General features: G+C 35.4%; 1 protein-coding gene and 1 pseudogene across 1 annotated transcript in view; one reads left to right on the top strand and one right to left on the bottom strand.

Moving 5' to 3' along the window:
* The window catches only part of DOK6 (docking protein 6), a 456281-nt gene that overhangs the window by 142044 nt on the left and 296643 nt on the right, over positions 1 to 17594 (top strand). The gene's annotated exons all lie outside the window — the stretch shown is intronic.
* LOC104651072 (long-chain-fatty-acid--CoA ligase 4 pseudogene) lies at positions 15058 to 17088 on the bottom strand (annotated as a pseudogene).

Below are 17594 nucleotides of genomic sequence, written 5' to 3'. Positions count from 1 at the left end.
TTATGGTGTTAAGTCTGATGTTTAAGTCTTTAATCCATCTGGAGTTAATTTTGGTGTAAGGTGTCAGGAAGGGGTCCTGTTTCTGCTTTCTGCACATGGCTAGCCAGTTTTCCCAACACCATTTATTAAACAGGGAGTCCTTTCCCCATTGCTTGTTTTTGTCAGGTTTGTCAAAGATCGGATGGTTGTAGATATGTTGTATTTCCTGTGAGGCCTCTGTTCTGTTCCATTGGTCTATATCTCTGTTTTGGTACCAGTACCACACTGTTTTGATTACTGTAGCCTTGTGGTATAGTTTGAAGTCCAGTAGTGTGATGCCTCTGGCTTTGTTCTTTTTGCTTAGAATTGACTTGGCTATGCAGGCTCTCTTTTGGTTCCATATGAAGTTTAAGGTGTTTTTTTCCAGTTCTGTGAAGAAGGTCATTGGTAGCTTGATGGGAATAGTGTTGAATTTGTAAATTACTTTGGGCAGTATGGCCATTTTCACAATGTTGATTCTTCCTAACCATGAACATGGAATGTTTCTCCATCTGTTTGTGTCCTCTCTTATTTCATTGAGCAGTGGCTTGTAGTTCTCCTTGAAGAGGTCCTTTGCGTTCCTTGTTAGTTGTATTCCTAGGTATTTTATTCTCTTTGTAGCAATTGTGAATGGCAGTTCATTCTTGATTTGGCTCTCTTTAAGTCTGTTAATAGCTTTTCTTAGATTTATTTCCGAGTTTTATATTTTCACTTTTACTGTCATTGTAAAACTTACATTTTCTCTTACATTTTCTGTATCTTTGTTTTTGGTGGACAGGAAAGCAATTGATTTCTGTATATTCATCTTATGATTGGCTAACTTGCTGAAATCTCTATAATTCTAATAATTTGCTATGGATTCACTTTTATGTAGGCAATATAATTTCCATAAATAATTATGGTTTGGGGTTTTTAAAAAACTCTTTTTAACCACTGTATATTTTAATTTTTTTCTTGGTTAATGAACTTGCTATGTATTTCCACTACACAGCTGAATATATATATACATGTATATATACACACATATATATGTGTGATTCGCATATGTATTTGCGATTCACATATGTATATGTGATTTTTATATATGAAATTCATATGTATATGTGATTCACATACATGAAATTCATATGTATATATGATTCATGTATATGTGATTCATGTATATATGTGATAATGGACATTATGTTTCTGATTTTTAAGGGTATTAGTTCTAATATTTTATTATTAAGTATTTTTACTTAGGCTATTAAAATACAAAATATCTAAAGTTTTTCAGGTTTCCAATCAGAAATGAAAATTACTTAAAGCAGGATGATTTATAGGAGTCTCAAATTTCATTATGAAACTGTGGCGTTCAGAAAATAATAAATATCTACAGAGTTCTGAGTGATAGGTGATGTTATCCAAAAAATATCATACCTGGCCAAATTATCATCCAAATACCAATGTAACAGGTATAACTTTCTAAAAATGAAAGATCTTAGTAATTATAATAGCTACAAAGAACACTTGAAAAGCAATTATGAAATAGAAATTTCTGCCAAAAAAGTAAATGGAGAGACATAGGGAAGAAACTAGTGCCAGATTCAATGTCCACATAATTAGCACACTGTCTGCAAGGTCCCATATAATCAAGCATTTACGAAGAAATTTAATCCAGCCAAATAGTCCCTGAGTAGAAAGAAAGCAGATGGTTATGTTTAAGGGTATAAGAAAGAACTCAAAGGACTACACCTGCAAGCCCTTCTTGAAACAAATAACGTGGCAGTAAAAGCAGGTTTCACTGAAACATGTATGATTCCTCGGAAATAAGAGACTGTATGGTAAAAATGACTTGGTAAATATTACATTCAAGTAATAGAAAATTTAGTATGAGAGGAATACAAGGTAAATACTGTAGAATTTGATATGTAAAAATAGGACTAATTAAACATGAACTGCTAAACATATGTTGTTAAAACTGAAAAGTAAAAGGGAATGTTTTGTGCTTATCAAGTATAGTTTTCACTAAATATATGTTCCCTTTATAAAGCGAACTCTGACTATTCATTTACCTGTGTACATAAACAAAGAATATATAAAGAATTTTGGTTATTTTAATAATTGTGGTTATTTCTGGTTGGCAAAATTTTTGTGAATGTCTATCTTCTCTAAACTTATATATGTCTGAATTTGTATTCTTAGTCTAAACATCATCACTTCAATAAAAATTATTACATAAGTATTTTCAACTATTAAGTTTAAACAATAAAAAAGATATACCCTGTGTGGTCACATATATTGATATATCCACAATTGACATATCCATTTTTTAACATATATTTTATTGCAGTTTAGGTTTGGGGGTACATGTGAAGAACATGCAAGATTGTTGCATAGGTACACACATGGCAGTGTGATTTGCTCCCTTTCTCCCCATCACCTGTATCTGGCATTTCTGAAACTTTTAACAGTGACTTAGTTCACGTCCTTCATTTTACAAGAGAGAATTAGAAAATCCAAGTTGTTCGGGAAACTGGCCAATATCATGTAGTTGGTTAGTGATTGAAAGAAAAAGGGCTCAACAGAATATATCTTGAATTAAATTAATCAAAATTATCATGCAGACACAAGAATGTTCACATTAACATATAAGACAGAAGATTTATTATTATCACGATTATTATTACTATTTTATAAAATAGAGACGGGGTCTTGCTGTGTTGACCAGGGTGGTCTGAAACTTCTGGCCTCAAGCAATCTTCCCACCTCAGCCTCCCAAGGGATTATAGGTGTGAGCCACCTTGCCCAGCCAATACAGAAGGTTTAAACTCTATTCAAGTAAGACGTAAAATTACCCACAAGGAAAATTCCACTTTGACTTAATAAAGGTTTTTGAACGTTGGGCTCACTTCTGCCTTCTGGCTCTGATGTTGTCTGGCTAACTCACTCTCACTCATGTCTTCCTTTCTCTTAAGTAGCGTTCCTTCGTTCGGGCTTTTTTCCACAGGCTGTATCAGGTGCTTCTCTTTGTCTCGGTTTACCCCGCAAATATCATTATCATGGCCCTTTCTTCAGTGAGTTGGAATTATTTATTTGTATGCTGGTCTGCCCCACCAGACTGCCAGTTTCTTCAAGTTAGGATCTTTTTATTCTCATATTCCTCAGTGCCTCGTACAGTGGCAGATATTAATTATCATCTGTACATTTATTTAACTGATTGAATTGCATGTGGGAATCTATACACTAATTATTGAGCATTTATGAGAAAGACATTGATAAGAGTTGGATTATTCCTTTGTTTCTAGATAAGTAGGTGAATTTTATACAAACCTGCAAACTTATACTTCAGTTCCAATTTTAAGGTTTTGAATAAGAAATCATTTATGATCTTTGCCTAGAAGATATATATCAAAGGTATCATCAATAGCTACACGGCCAAAATTCCAATAAAATCTCTTTTGCAGAGGACATTCTTGTTTTTATATGATTTTTATAACACTATTCTTAAAAGTATATTGACATAACAGTCAACATGTCCAAGATGTATCAGAAATATGGCTTCCAGTAAAAATAAGCTTCTTAAAAAGCTTTCAGTATTGCTGTTTTTTTCTGGAAGAATGATTGAAGGATTTTTTAAAAGGACTTGTATCCAAGAAGAGATTTAAAATAAAACTGTCATGTTCAATTTAATGCTTTATGATTATGACATGCAAAAAATATTGTAAAGTTACAAGGCTATCATTATTTTATTGAAATCTAAGGTAAATAGGTTCTTTTCTCATGTATCTATCTTCTTGGTCAGAACAATGGCATTTTAAAAATAGAAATGTTATTCTGAAATATGAGAACTTACGTGAAAGATAAATAAGAAAAGAATGAGAAGAAAAAATAAGTCTTAGAGCAAGCCCTGTAGTATTTTTGAATACTAGGGAAACCACTTGAGGTCTAATTTTTAGTGACTTTATTTAAAGCATGCTATTCATTGTTAATATTTTTTCCCAATAAGAGTAAGTTTGGGTGCCATAGATGATCTATTTCTCCTTTTTGTTCTGAGACAGGGTCTTGCTCTCTTACCCAGGCTGGAGGGCAGTGATGTGAATACAGCTCACTGCAGCCTTGATCTCCTGGGCTCAAGTAATCCTCCACCTTAGCCTCCAAAGTAGCTGGGACTGCAGGCATCCACCACCACTCCCAGCTAACTTTTGTATTTTTGGTAGAGATGGGAGTCTCACTGTGTTGCCCAGGCTGGTGGGAGTTTCACTATATTGCCCAGGCTGGCCTCCAACTCCTGGGCTAAAGCAATCTGCCTGTTTAGGCCTCACAAAGTGCCATCATTGCAGGCATGAGCCACCATCCTCAGCCTCTATTTCTCTTTACTACAGCAACCTTTCTATTCCTACTCTCTTCATCACCAGGATATTTCCTCCCTGTTTACTCTAGTCAGTCCTCTGATTGTCTTCTTCAGAATTCCATCTCTTCATTACTCTTTAAATGTCAGCCTTCCTCCTCTTCCTTTCTTCTTCTATCCTATTTTTCTTCCCAACCTCTCCTGCAAATACTGCCCTTAATCCTTGTAGGCTATTGGATGGTTTAAGTCTCAGTTGCTGTCCGTTTCTTCATCTCTAACGTGGAAACAATAGGAGTAGCTTTCACAGAGCACATGTGAAAATTGAGGGACAGAGTGCTTGGATATGCTCTCTCAAACAAACAGAAATCATGTAATGAGTATCAGCTGTTAAAACTTTGGTTAACTAAGAGATATCCCTGCCTTAGACTTTTTTTAAAAAAAATCAAACTACACTACACTGCCAGAATTAACCATTCTAAAATACAACCATGATTATGAATTCTTCAATGGTTGTCAATATAAATTTTTTTAAAAATCTCAAACACCTCTGTCAAGCATTTAATCTGTCATTCATCAAGTTTAGTATTAACTGTCAGGTAGGCAAATCACTAGTACATAATTTGTGAATTGAAAAGTTTCTCTCCTTTCATTTTGGTAGATTCTACCCCTGAATCCTGTAGTGTAAACTCGTTTTTAAAGTCATTTTGTGTAGTTCTAGAATTTCTTTATGAAGGTCAAAAAAAATGTGACTCTACATTTTTAATTATTTTTCCTTCTCATACAAAAGCAGCTTAGTTTTTTTTTCACATATAGTGATCCTCCAGCCTTAGCCTCCCAAGTAGAACTACAGGCACAGGGAGTCCAGGATGTATATCCTCCAGCATATACATATGTATCCTGGATAGATTTTCATGTCAGTATATAGAAAGATTTCTTATTCCAGTAAGTGCATGTACCATCATTCATTTAACAAGTTCATTATTAATGGCTAATTTTATTTTGCAGGTTTTGCTCTATTAAAAATTCTACAATATATAACATGCCCATAACACTATTATGAATGCAGATGTATCTAAGATATAAATTTTAGAATGTGGGAATGATGGTTCAAAGTCACATATATTTTTCAAAAAAATATGTTTGTATTACTCTGTTCCCTCACTACTGTAAATGAATACCTGAAACTGGGTAATTCACAAAGGAAAGAGGTATAATTGACACAGCTCTGCATGGCTGGGGAGGCCTCAGGAAATGCACAATCATGGCAGAAAGGGAAGCAAGGCACCATCTTCACAAGGCGGCAGGAGGGAGAAATAATGCACTTGGAGGAACTGTCAAACACTTATAAAACCATCAGATCTCCTGAGAACAGCATGGGGGAAACTGCCCCCAAGATCCAATCACCTCCCACCAGGGCCTGTTCTCAACAATTGGGGATTACAGTTCAAGGTGAGATTTGGATGGCGGCAGGGAACCTAACCGTATCAATGTTCATTATCCTTCCTGCATTGATTTGAGATGCCACCTTTATCATCATATCCTCTTTCTAGATTTTCTTTTCTGATTACTCATGTGCCATTGCTACACTGTTTTAATCATTGGGGCATTATGTTTTAATATATGTTTGGTCTCCCCCACCATATATTTATTTTTCTGAGTTTTACTAGGTATTTCTTATTATACCATAAGTTAAGTAATGTGTTAAACCAGGGGACCGGTTTAATGTTTATTGCATTCAAAATTTAACTAATATGAGAGAATTTAGCTTTTGCCCACAATCTTGGTAGATCTTTGCATTAAATCATAACCTGTTTCCTCCAGAAATATCTTCTAATGATTCTTTTGTGGTTTTTAACATTCTCTTAAGTGTATTTCTAGACTTCTTAACATTTACATGGCCATCGTAAATGAAGTTTTTTCTTCCATCATACTTCTTCAGTGAATATCGTTCGTGTATTCAAGATTGTAGATTTTTGATAATTAATTTTATTTCTATCTTAGTGAAATTAATTACTTTATGCTTTGTTCTAGATTCCAGTTGATTCTATTGGGTTTTTAAATATATGGGCATTTCACTTAAAATTATTTTAGCTCTTTCTAATATTTCTGTGTCTCATTTCCTTCTCTTTTGTAATTGCACTGGTTAACATTTCTACTACCACACAAATTGTAGTTCTGTTAAAGAGAATCTTTGTTGTTATCCTCATTGACAGAAATTCACCATTAAGTTAAATGCTAATTCTTGCACTCATTTGAGTGGGGGAGGAAGAAAAGAGTGTATGTTACCCTGCTAGCAAATACTGTAATATATAAAATACATATCATAATACTTTTCTGAACTTACCTACTGGTATGTTTATTTGCTCTTTTGTTTTGCCAAACTGTTTGCTTCTTTGAAGGCAAGTATGAGTTTTATTTCACCCAAATATAAGTATGATGATTCCACATTGTCAACATGTATTTACTGTATAATTTGAATTATAAGTTAAGGCACTAAAATTGCAGACTACTGTAATTTGCTCTCATGCTCTGGAGTAATTCCTAAATAGAAATATCTACTTGCTTATGATGGGGAAATTGATGCCTTTCATAATGTCTTAATATATAAGCCTTAAATCTAGGAAGCAGCAGTGGGTGGGATCTGTGCATTGATGATGTGTATATATTATCCACAAAGACTGAGTACATTATTATATATTTTTAAAACCCAACAATTTCTAATCATTTATGACAGATGCTTTATTGGAAATAGGTATGAAAGTGTTATTATGGTTTATATTTCATGTATCCAGGTTTGAAATAATTGATACTGGTTCTTTATGAATCAAAGGCATCAGTTTAGCCTCCCCCACATATATACTGAGCCATGAAGGGTCTACATTGTGCCAGAAACTGTTTGACATGCAAAGTTTTACCTTCAACAACTGTGCACTCTAACAGGAGAAATGAAATTTCCGTATGCTGATTTACAAAATCAGAAGAGTATGGTAATGGTCACGTTTGGGGAAAATGGAGCATAGGAAAACATGAACAGGAAAGCTTGATCTGCCAAATGATTCCTTCCTTGAAAACTTATAAAGACAGGAAAAAGTAATCAATATGGCCAGATATCAGGATACCCGGAAAGCACTGAGAAAGTTTGCTGACTGTGCTGCTGCACTCCAGACTCTGTCTCAAAAAAAATAAATAAATAAAAATAAAAGCAATTTTAAAAAGAAATGGAGTTGACGAGTATTGTGAATCCCTAGAGCTTAGTTTGAATAAAAAGAAGTGGAAGTTGGTCCAAAAAGGCCGAATGAAGATGGTGTGGATGGCCTCGTGTGTGGGGTTTAGGCAGTTAGAATTTACCTGCTAGACGACTGGAAGCCCTCAAAGGTGCCATGAAATTACAAAAGCATTAGTATGATTATTTTTATTGTGGTATACAGAACAGTTTGGAGAAAAAGAGAAAGCAGAAATAGGAAACCAACTTATCAAACTATAGCAATAATTTAGTATTAGGCTAAACTTTAAATTACTTCACTTTTTGGCCTGACTGTCCCATTCTGTAAGCAGGAATAATTATATTGCAAGCCTTGCTGGATTTTGGTGAGGTTTAAACTATGTTAATGTTTGTAAGTCACTTTACAATGGTGGGAAACAGAAGAAATTAACATGCCAGTTATTATTACTGAAAGTCAAGGTTCTTGCTGCTACCATATAAAAGTGATGACCAAAATGTTGACCCAAGAGAAAAAGTTCGGTTAAACCATAAAATTAAAATAACATTAAAACAAATATAGAACCCCAAGTTCAGTTATGTCGCTCTACGCAAAAAGCTAGTACATTTTACACAACAGCTAAAATTATATTTGCGAAAACAATAAAAATACAAAGTAGGAAAGAAATACTCTGTACTTTTTTGCAATTTCAGAGATTGATTTTTGTTTCTGAATAAAAACGCTTGCTTAAGATGTGTCATTTCAGGGGAGCTTTGTACATTTGAAATTAGTCATCCTTGAAGCTATTCTTCCACAGGCTTTTGAGCTTCTGAAGCTTTCATGACTTGATCATGCAATGAGGTGAAAAGCGTCTGTTCATCCACCCAGTGTGGATTAGTTCCTAAGGCTGCAAGGTACAATGGTCTCAAACATCATTTAGTTTAGATCTTGACATTTCTTTTACTCTTGATTTTAAAACATACTTATTATTTCAGTCAATTTGTCTTCTTCAAATGAAAGGTTGGAAGGCTTGTCCAAAGGGGTATTTTCAAAAAGGTCTGCTTTGGAGCAAGCATCTATTGATAACTGAGTACATGAAGTAGAGGGTTCTTCATTGGTTTAATCCCAAACAGACTCTGTACTGGCTTTCGGTTCCCAAGGTCTTAGAAGGAGGAAAGACAGTTGCAAACCCTTTTTCTTTCTTTACGCTCCTTTCGATTTTACGTTTTCTGTGTCGGCTGTCACTTGGGCTTTCAGACATGAAAAGTTGCAATTGTGCTGAAATTTTCAGTGTGCCAGAATAAATGGATGATTCTCCTGCATGACTGGTTTCCAATCTGAGAAGGACTTTTTAAAGGGAGTTTGGATATACTTCACTGTGAGGCAGGTGAACAGAGAACAAGTGAGACGGGGTGAGTATGAGGAAAGGTAAAGGGAGAAGATCTTTCCCACACAAAGGTGACTTAACAAAGAAGGATGAAAGAAACAGACAAGCATATACAACCTCTCATTTTAACTACACCTTTTTGTGTTTTGCATTCTTTTTTCCCCCCAAGTCCAGGCTTTCATTCCTGAAGAAAGCCAACTTGTTTTCCCTGGTGTTGTAGGTTTTCCCAGCTTTCAAATCAATACATTAATATATTGCTTAAGACTCAAGTGCATAATGCATGAGGGGGTAAATATTGTAATTCTGAATCCAAGCTCCGAAGCTAGATTGTCAGAGCTTGATTCCTGTATCTCCATTACTGCCTTTATTTTTTTATTTTTTTATTTTTTTTTATTGCATTTTAGGTTTGGGGGTACAAGTGATGAACATGCAAGATTGTTGCATAGGTACACACATGGCAGTGTGGTTTGCTGCCCTCCGTCCCCTCACCCGTATCTGTCACCTCTCCCAATGCCATCTCCTCCCACTTCCCCACCCCCCGCCCCTCCCCCATTTCCCCCCACCGGACCCCAGTGTGCAGTGCTCCCCTCCCTGTGTCCATGTGTTCTCATTGTTCAACACCCGCCTATGAGTGAGAACATGTGGTGTTTGATTATCTGCTCTTGTGTCAGTTTGTTGAGAATCATGGTTTCCAGGTTCATCCATGGACACAGGGAGGGGAGCACTACACACTGAGGTCCATTTGGGGGAAATGGGGGAGGGACTGGGGGGTGGGGAGGTGGGAAGAGATAGCATGGGGAGAAATGACAGATACAGGTGAGGGAAAGGAAGGCAGCAAACCACACTGCCATGTGTGTACCTATGCAACAATCTTGCATGTTCTTCACATGTACCCCAAAACCTAAAATGCAATTAAAAAAATGTTTCTGCACCTTGATTTCTTCATGTGAAACCAAATGATGATAATGTAGCCTAATTATGTTCTTTTGTGGATGAGATTAATTTCAAGGACAACAAAGAACAAATAAGGGAAAACATTATAAAGCATGTACATTTTAAAAATAAGGGAATTTCAGATAAAAATAATAATGGAAGCAAATATATTCACTTTAATGATGATTAAACCTGTCCAATTTGAGGAGAGGATTTAATGGAGAAAGGGACAAATGTTCCACGTGATTTTGGGCTTAGTTCATGATGGTTCTTGAAGGATAAGCTTTAGAATTCAAAATTTATTTTGTAAGCAATGGGAAATTGTAAAGTATTGACAGTTTTGTTGTTTTCTTATTTTTGTTTTTTGATCCAAAGAAATACATGACCACATCTGTGTGTTAGGGTATTTAATATGACAATTGTTTGTAAATTGGATTGAAGTAAAACAAACTTGAAGGCAGGATCAGCTAGAAAGTTACTAGAACCATATTTTTTAAAGTGAGACTCTCTTAGATTTAGTAGTGAAAATGAAAAGAAAGGTAGAGAGCTCTGTGTGAGTGACCAAACATATTTGTCAACTAAAATGGAGATTTGTATGCAGTGAGAAAGGTTTCAGAGGCTGCTGAGGGAAAAAGAGGCAATCTAAGAAATTTTATTATTCCATTACAAAGCCAGAAGAGAGTAAAATATATTGAAAAGGGAAAGAAAAAATAAAATGAGATGGTGAAGAGTTCAGGTATCTCAGTAACTACTTAAAGATAAGAAGCATTCCTCTTGAGCAGTTAGAAGTAAGAAATTCAACCAAAGAAGAAATAATTTACACATTTTGCTGAAGTAAAATTAAATCTGCTTTAAAAATTAACTTCTAAAAAAGTGAAAAGTCAGGCCACAGAATAGGGAAAGCTATTTTCAGCACATCTACCTGATAACAGATTTGAAACTAAAATGTATTTAATAATTCATATCAACATGAAAAAAGCTCAGTCTTATAATTGGAAGTTAGAATTAAATTTTATACGTCATGTTTTATACTATTTCAAAATTTAAAATATAAAAACAGTACTAAATCTTGCTAATGAACGTACAAAATTCTAGTAAAAATGTTAGTCTTTGCTTTGAAAGATGTAGATAACCTTTTATGGTAGTGACTCTTTTTGGTTGAGAAAAGGGAAAATAAGTGGTGGATATAAAGGAGGTTTCAACCATTTGTGTAATATTTAGTTTTGTAAAAGAGTGAAAAGATAAGATTAAAAAGTCCCACGCATGTGGTTTCAGTTGTATTTCCTATTATAATTTTTTACTTTTCTAAACTTTTAAAAATCATTTATTTATTTGTATATACTTTAATGTTTATTAATAAGACAAGTCAGGGTAGAAATATATGGAAATAATTCATGTTTAAAAAGCAGGAATGAATACAACAGGACATCCAACAAAACCAAAATGCAGAATTCTTCATTAAAAAACAAAATTGGTTCTTTGAAGATTAATGAAATGAAAAGAGCTTTGTCATTCTTACAAACAGCTGGGAAGGGAGAAAGCCTAAAGAAAACTTGAGAGAGTAAAGAGAGCTCGCTTAACAATATGGAGGGCAGATTCGCTAACCTGCTAGAAAACATTGTTGAGAACTTTCTACCAGGAAATGTGAAAAGTTGGAATACATGAATGATCTTTTCTTTCATGTGTTGCCAGTATGTTTGGCCAAACATTATTTTATTTTAATTTGTGATTCATTATTTGTTAATGTAGATATGCACCATTTTATATATTCAGTAGTCATGTTTTTTCTTCTAAGAATTGGCATGTCAAATTTTTGTGTATATTTCTTTGGATTTCTCTGCTTGTTTTCTTATACTTGCTCTATAGAAACACCTTACATATTAAGGAGGTGAACCTTTTGTAAAAGAGTGTGTGTGTGTGTGTGTGTGTGTGTGTGTGTGTGTGTGTGTATGTGTGTGTATGTGGTTGCCCAAATAATTTTCCCTTCCTTGATGTCTGTTATTTGGTTATGATGTCTGTTGCAGGATAGACAAACTTGTCAAACTTTTTTTTTATAGTTCCCATCCTTGATTATTTATATTTATTATAGTTATTTATATTATTTTATTAATCATCTATTCATTGTTGTTAATATATTAATATTATTTACTATCTCATACTTATCTGGTTTATTGAAACTTATTAATGTTTATTGAATGAGTTTATATTTATGTGTAAATTAAATATGTATATATTACACTAGGGTTCTCCAGAGAAACAGAAGCAGTGAAGTGTCTGTGTGCATGTATGTATATACATATATGCACACACGCACACACACATACATATATACTATCTTCCACTGAGTCTCACATTATATTTATATGTCCAAAACTATGTTTGAATACATAATACTATATATAATATTAAAATATGGTTGACCCTTGAACAACGTACGTATTTAAATTTATATTGTTCAAGAGTCAACCATATTTTAATATTATATATGTCTCTCACATTACACTATCTCGCTATATATATATATAATATGCATATCTATCCCTCTTTATATTATATATATTTCATATATCTCTCTATATTAAAAATCTATGTATATATATGAAGAGAAAGAAGATACTGAACCCACAATAAGGAGGGCCAACTGTAGTTATTGAAAAAATTCCCACGTTAAGTGGACCCATGCATTTCAAACCTATGTTATTTAAGTGTCAACTGTCTTTTAATTATTACCTCCAAATATCAATACATTTCACACTTAATAAGTAACCATACACTATCAAAACAAAGATGGCAATTGAAATTTGAATGTCTCTCTCTCTATATATATCTATATATCTATACACTGCAGTTGCATTAGCCAATTCCTTATAATAAATCTCTATATATCTATATAGATATTCTTATAATACATCTCTATATAGCTATATCTATAATCATATACTATTTATATATGTTAGTATTATATATACTAGTAAGTTAGTATATATAATCTAGATATAGAGATTTATTGTATATATATCTAAATATCTACATAGATATATATCTGCTGTACATCTGTTCATATATAGATATATCTATATATCTAAATATCTAAATATATATAGATGTATAAATAGCTATATGTCTAGATATATAAATATATAGATATATAGATGTAAATATCTATATAGATGTATCTATTATCTAAATAGCTATATAAATCTCTATATATCTATATATTTTTATATCTAATATATCTAAATTTCTGTATATCTATATATCTGCTACATATCTGCTCATGTATAGACATATAGAGAGATTTATTATAAGAAACTGGCTCGCAATTACGGTGTATGGAAACCCAGAGTTGCAGTGTGGACTTGCAGACTGGAGACCTGGGAGAGCTGACTGTGCAGATGAAGGCTCAGGCTGTCTGCCAGAGAATTTCCTCTTGCTTGGGAGGCTGGTTTTTCTGTTCTACTCAGGCATGAGGCCCATCTGCACCAGGAAGAGCAACCCTTTCCTCAGAATTCACTAATTCACGTTAATCTCAACCAAAAATCCCTCCAAGATGACACATAAAAATTAATGTCATGTATATGTATGAGATGTTATTTATATAAATTATGAATAAATTTTATATAACATACATTTATTTAGCTATATAAACATATATGTTATATTAAAGCACCATACATGTATTTATACATAAAATCAGCTTTGTTATATCCAGCACTAGCATCCTTTATACTTTTTCACCTTTGCCTCCTGCTCATCTATAGGCCTGAATAGGCTTTCTTAATGGTGCATGAGGTCCTAGCTGTCTGGATCTGGAGACCTCTTTTCTACTCCAGCAGCCTGATGTCACCCAGGGCACAGTATCTCTTCCTTATTTTTTATTGGTTCTGATCTTTCACTGGGTCTCTCAGATTATTTGTAGAGTAGTTCTTGCCAGTTCAGCCAGAGTACAATGCTGGGATTGGTCAATTGGAAGTCAGGATTTACCCAAACCTGTTCCTGAGGTCTTTATTTAATTATGCTTTTAATTGCCCGTACTCATCCTACCTCCCTGTTCCCTGTTGTCTCCAATCATAGGAAATTTGTATTCACCTGTATTGTGTTGCATGTTACTCAGTGTTGGAGATTTTCCGTTAATATACCATATAATGGTTAAATGCTCTTGTATGACATCATTCCAGAGTTTTCAATGCAATTATGAGTTTATATTTTATGATATTACAGGTATTTGAGAACAGTCTTGAAAACATAATCATAAATCATTCATATACGAACCATTTCCACTAACTTTTTAAAAATTATTTTTGATTCATAAGTCAACTATTTAATATTATAGTTTTATAATCTGGGAAAGTTTAGATAAGAAAGATCTCATAAAAGTTAATGTTATAAAAATATTATTTGTTAAAAATCTAGATTCATATAGGAGATTACATCATAAACTTTATAAAAGCTTAATTATCATTAATTTCCCTCAGCATACATTCGTACACTCACCTAAATCAAACAGGCTACACTTTTCATTCTCAAAGATAATACAGCTTCTGTGTGCAACAAATTTTATATATATTATCTCTCAGTATAGTACATGTTGGGAATTTGGTCTGGGACACCCCCAAACTTCTCCCTTAGGCTAATTTTTAAAAACACAATTTCTACTCTATAATTAATCACACAGCTAAAGGGTAATAACTTTTCAATTTAAGCTGCACTAGAACTATGCAAAACTAAGTTAAAGTAAACTAGAGCCAGGCATGGTGAGTCACGCCTGTAATCCCAGCACTTTGAGAGGCTGAGACTGGTGGATCATAAGGTCAGGAGTTCCAGACCAGCCTGGCCAAGGTCGAGAAACCCTGTCTCTACTAAAAATACAAAATTAACTTGACGTGGTGGCTGGTGCCTGTAATTCCAGCTACTTGTGAGGCTGAGGCAGAGAACTGCGTGCACCCGGGAGACGGAGGTTGCAGGGAGCCAAGATCTCACCACTGCACTCCAGCCTGGGTGACAGATCAAGACTCCATCTCAAAAAAAAAAAAAAAAAAAAGTAAACTGGAAACAATTTTAATTACTTTTGGTTTTGTTTTCTTTTTACTGTGTCTTTAGAATGATAAACCTTACATTCTAACAGACAGCTCAACAAAGGCTTAAAACTCTAGAAGTAAAAAACCAGCAGGCTGCCTCCTGCACAGCTGTCAACAAGAGAGCAGCATTTTATTTGCCTCATACATTTGTCCAATGTCTTTGAGGTAATGGTTCTTCGGCTCCTTCCTTTTCAGTGTGACAGAAACAGTTACCAAACCAGTTCCAGGGGTCCATGGCTCTGGGCTTAATTGAACCTTGACTGGAAGGTTCAATTTCATGGCATTTGCAACTTCTCTAATTTCTTTCAGTATTTCAGCTTCCATAACAGGATTATTGCCGATTATCAACCCAAGTTCCTCCCACCCCTTTCTGTTGTGCTGAAAGTGTCAATCTCTTCTGATTAAGAACCACAAAACTGATCACGTAGGACTGGTCGCTTTTGGCAAAAGCACAGATGTTGTAAGTGGACAATTCTTCAGCGCAGCTTCTACTTTCCCAAGAGATACATACTCTCCGGCTTGTAACTTCGCTAGATCTTTCTTATGATCTCTAATCTGTAAACATCCATTGGGATGGAATTCTCCAATACCGCCAGTGCAAAACCACTTTTGTCCATTTTCATCCACAGAATAATCCTCTGCTGTTTTCTCTTTGTTTTTAAAATATCCCATGGAGATGCGCTATCCACCAATTGCGATTTCGCCTCTGGGGTTTGGGTTGTCATTGATTGTATAACTGCCTTCCTGCCGGTCTTTTAGCTTAATTTCACAGCAAATAAGATGGGCTCCAGCTCAGTATAGTCAGTTACTTCAGTAACTGTCCCAGCGCTACATGATTCTATCAGTCCATAATCCTGCCAGCTAGGCAGCCGAAACAGACATTCATGAATCGGTGTGTCTGAGGAGATAGTGGGGCTGCTCCGGACAGCATCATGCAGACATTCCCTCTTGGCAGAGCCTTCGCCTTTTTGAACAGTAACAGATTGCAAAGAGGCACACCATATTCCCTTTTGATCTCTTCCAATTTATATTCATATCCTATCTTGAACAGAGTTTTCTGAATGTAATTCATCTCTTGGACTTTGCTCATAACATTCTTGTAAATTCCATTCATGATTTCCAGAACAGCAGTCACACATGTGGGCTTCAGTACAGTACAATCTCCTTTTGCTTCCTTGCTTTTAATTTTGCTGGACTGGTCGGAGAGTGTAAATATCTAATATTTACAGAGAAGAATATCTAATCCTGCAGCCATAGGTAAAGTAAAGATATCTCTGCTGTCAGTTCTAGCACATGAGCCAAAGGCAGGTAGCCAATATATGTGTCCTTTGGTCCCAATCCAGGTATTCTTTCACATTGGCCTGTCATTCCAGCTATCAAATTGCTATGATGCATCAGCACTCCCTTAGGTTGACCGGAAGAACCACCAGTTAAAAATGGCCATGTCTGAAGGTGTTGGTCTACTTGGAGGAATGCTCAGGTATTCTGCGTTGAATCCCAACTCTTCTACTGATTGCATGCTGTGAATCTCAGATCCTTCAGGGTACTCTGATTTATTGATAGTTTTATTGTCCACATAAATGATGTGTTTGACACAGTTAATATCTGACAATGCAGTCTTAAGTTTACTTTCCAGAATTTCCACACTAGTAGTCAGATAGAAAGCCTCAGATTCATTTAGCCCATGAACTGCTCCTACTTTGTCAAGTTGTGGCATATAAAGTCATAAGAGGATAGCTGCACTTAAAGCAGGTCTGTGCTACAGTCATCCGTTTGGCCCTGGTCTCACGGAAGATGGAAATGCTGTTCTTTGGTTTTTAGTCCCAGTGCAGTGAGTCCATTACCGAAGGTACTCACTCTGTGGATAACTCCGAAATAGTTCACCCATTTATAATTTCCAAGAATTTACTTCTTAAAAACTTCTCCACTTGGCCGAATTTCATTTTCTTCGCTTTGGATTTCCCTGGTCCCAAGGCTGTCCTTCTTTCCAAACTTGGGTACAGCATGGTCAAATAATTTATCCAGAGTATCTGCTCCAGGGATGTCTGTTACAGCTGGCGAGTCGAAGTGCCTGACGGAATGATAGGGGTTTCCAGGTCTGTCTGAAGTGGGCTGAGCTTTTATTCTCTTTGCCATGGCATTTTTCTTTGGAGGGGTTGCCTACCATGTCTTCGCAGCCGGTGCCTGGCACTTAGAAAGCTCGCAAAAAGGAGCCGTGTGCCCGTTAGCGCTGGGACAGGGAGGGCTTGTTTGTTTTTTGAGATGGAGTCTTGCTCTGTCACCCAGGCTGGAGTGCAGTGGCCTGATCTCAGCTCACTGCAACCTCCCCCTCCCGGGTTCAAGTGATTCTCCTGCCTCAGCCTCCCGAACAGCTGGGGTTACAGGTGCACACCACCACTCCTGGCTTTTTTTTTTTTTTTTTTTTTTTTTTTTTTCTCAGTAGAGACAGAGTTTCACCATGTTGGCTGGGTCTCAAACTCCTGACCTTGTGATCCGCCCATCTCAGCCTCCCAAAGTGCTGGGATTACAGGCATGAGTCACCACGCCCAGTTGGGCACACACTTTTAAACAATGCAATCTCAGGAGTATTCATTCACTATCACAAGCATAGCACCAAGAGGGTGTTTAAACCATTCATGACGTCCACC

The sequence above is a fragment of the Saimiri boliviensis genome, chromosome 13, assembly GCF_048565385.1.
Source record: "Saimiri boliviensis isolate mSaiBol1 chromosome 13, mSaiBol1.pri, whole genome shotgun sequence".
Taxonomy (NCBI): Eukaryota; Metazoa; Chordata; class Mammalia; order Primates; family Cebidae; genus Saimiri; species Saimiri boliviensis.
The sequence above is the reverse complement of the archived record's forward strand: the minus strand, read 5'-3'. Positions and strand labels throughout refer to the sequence as shown.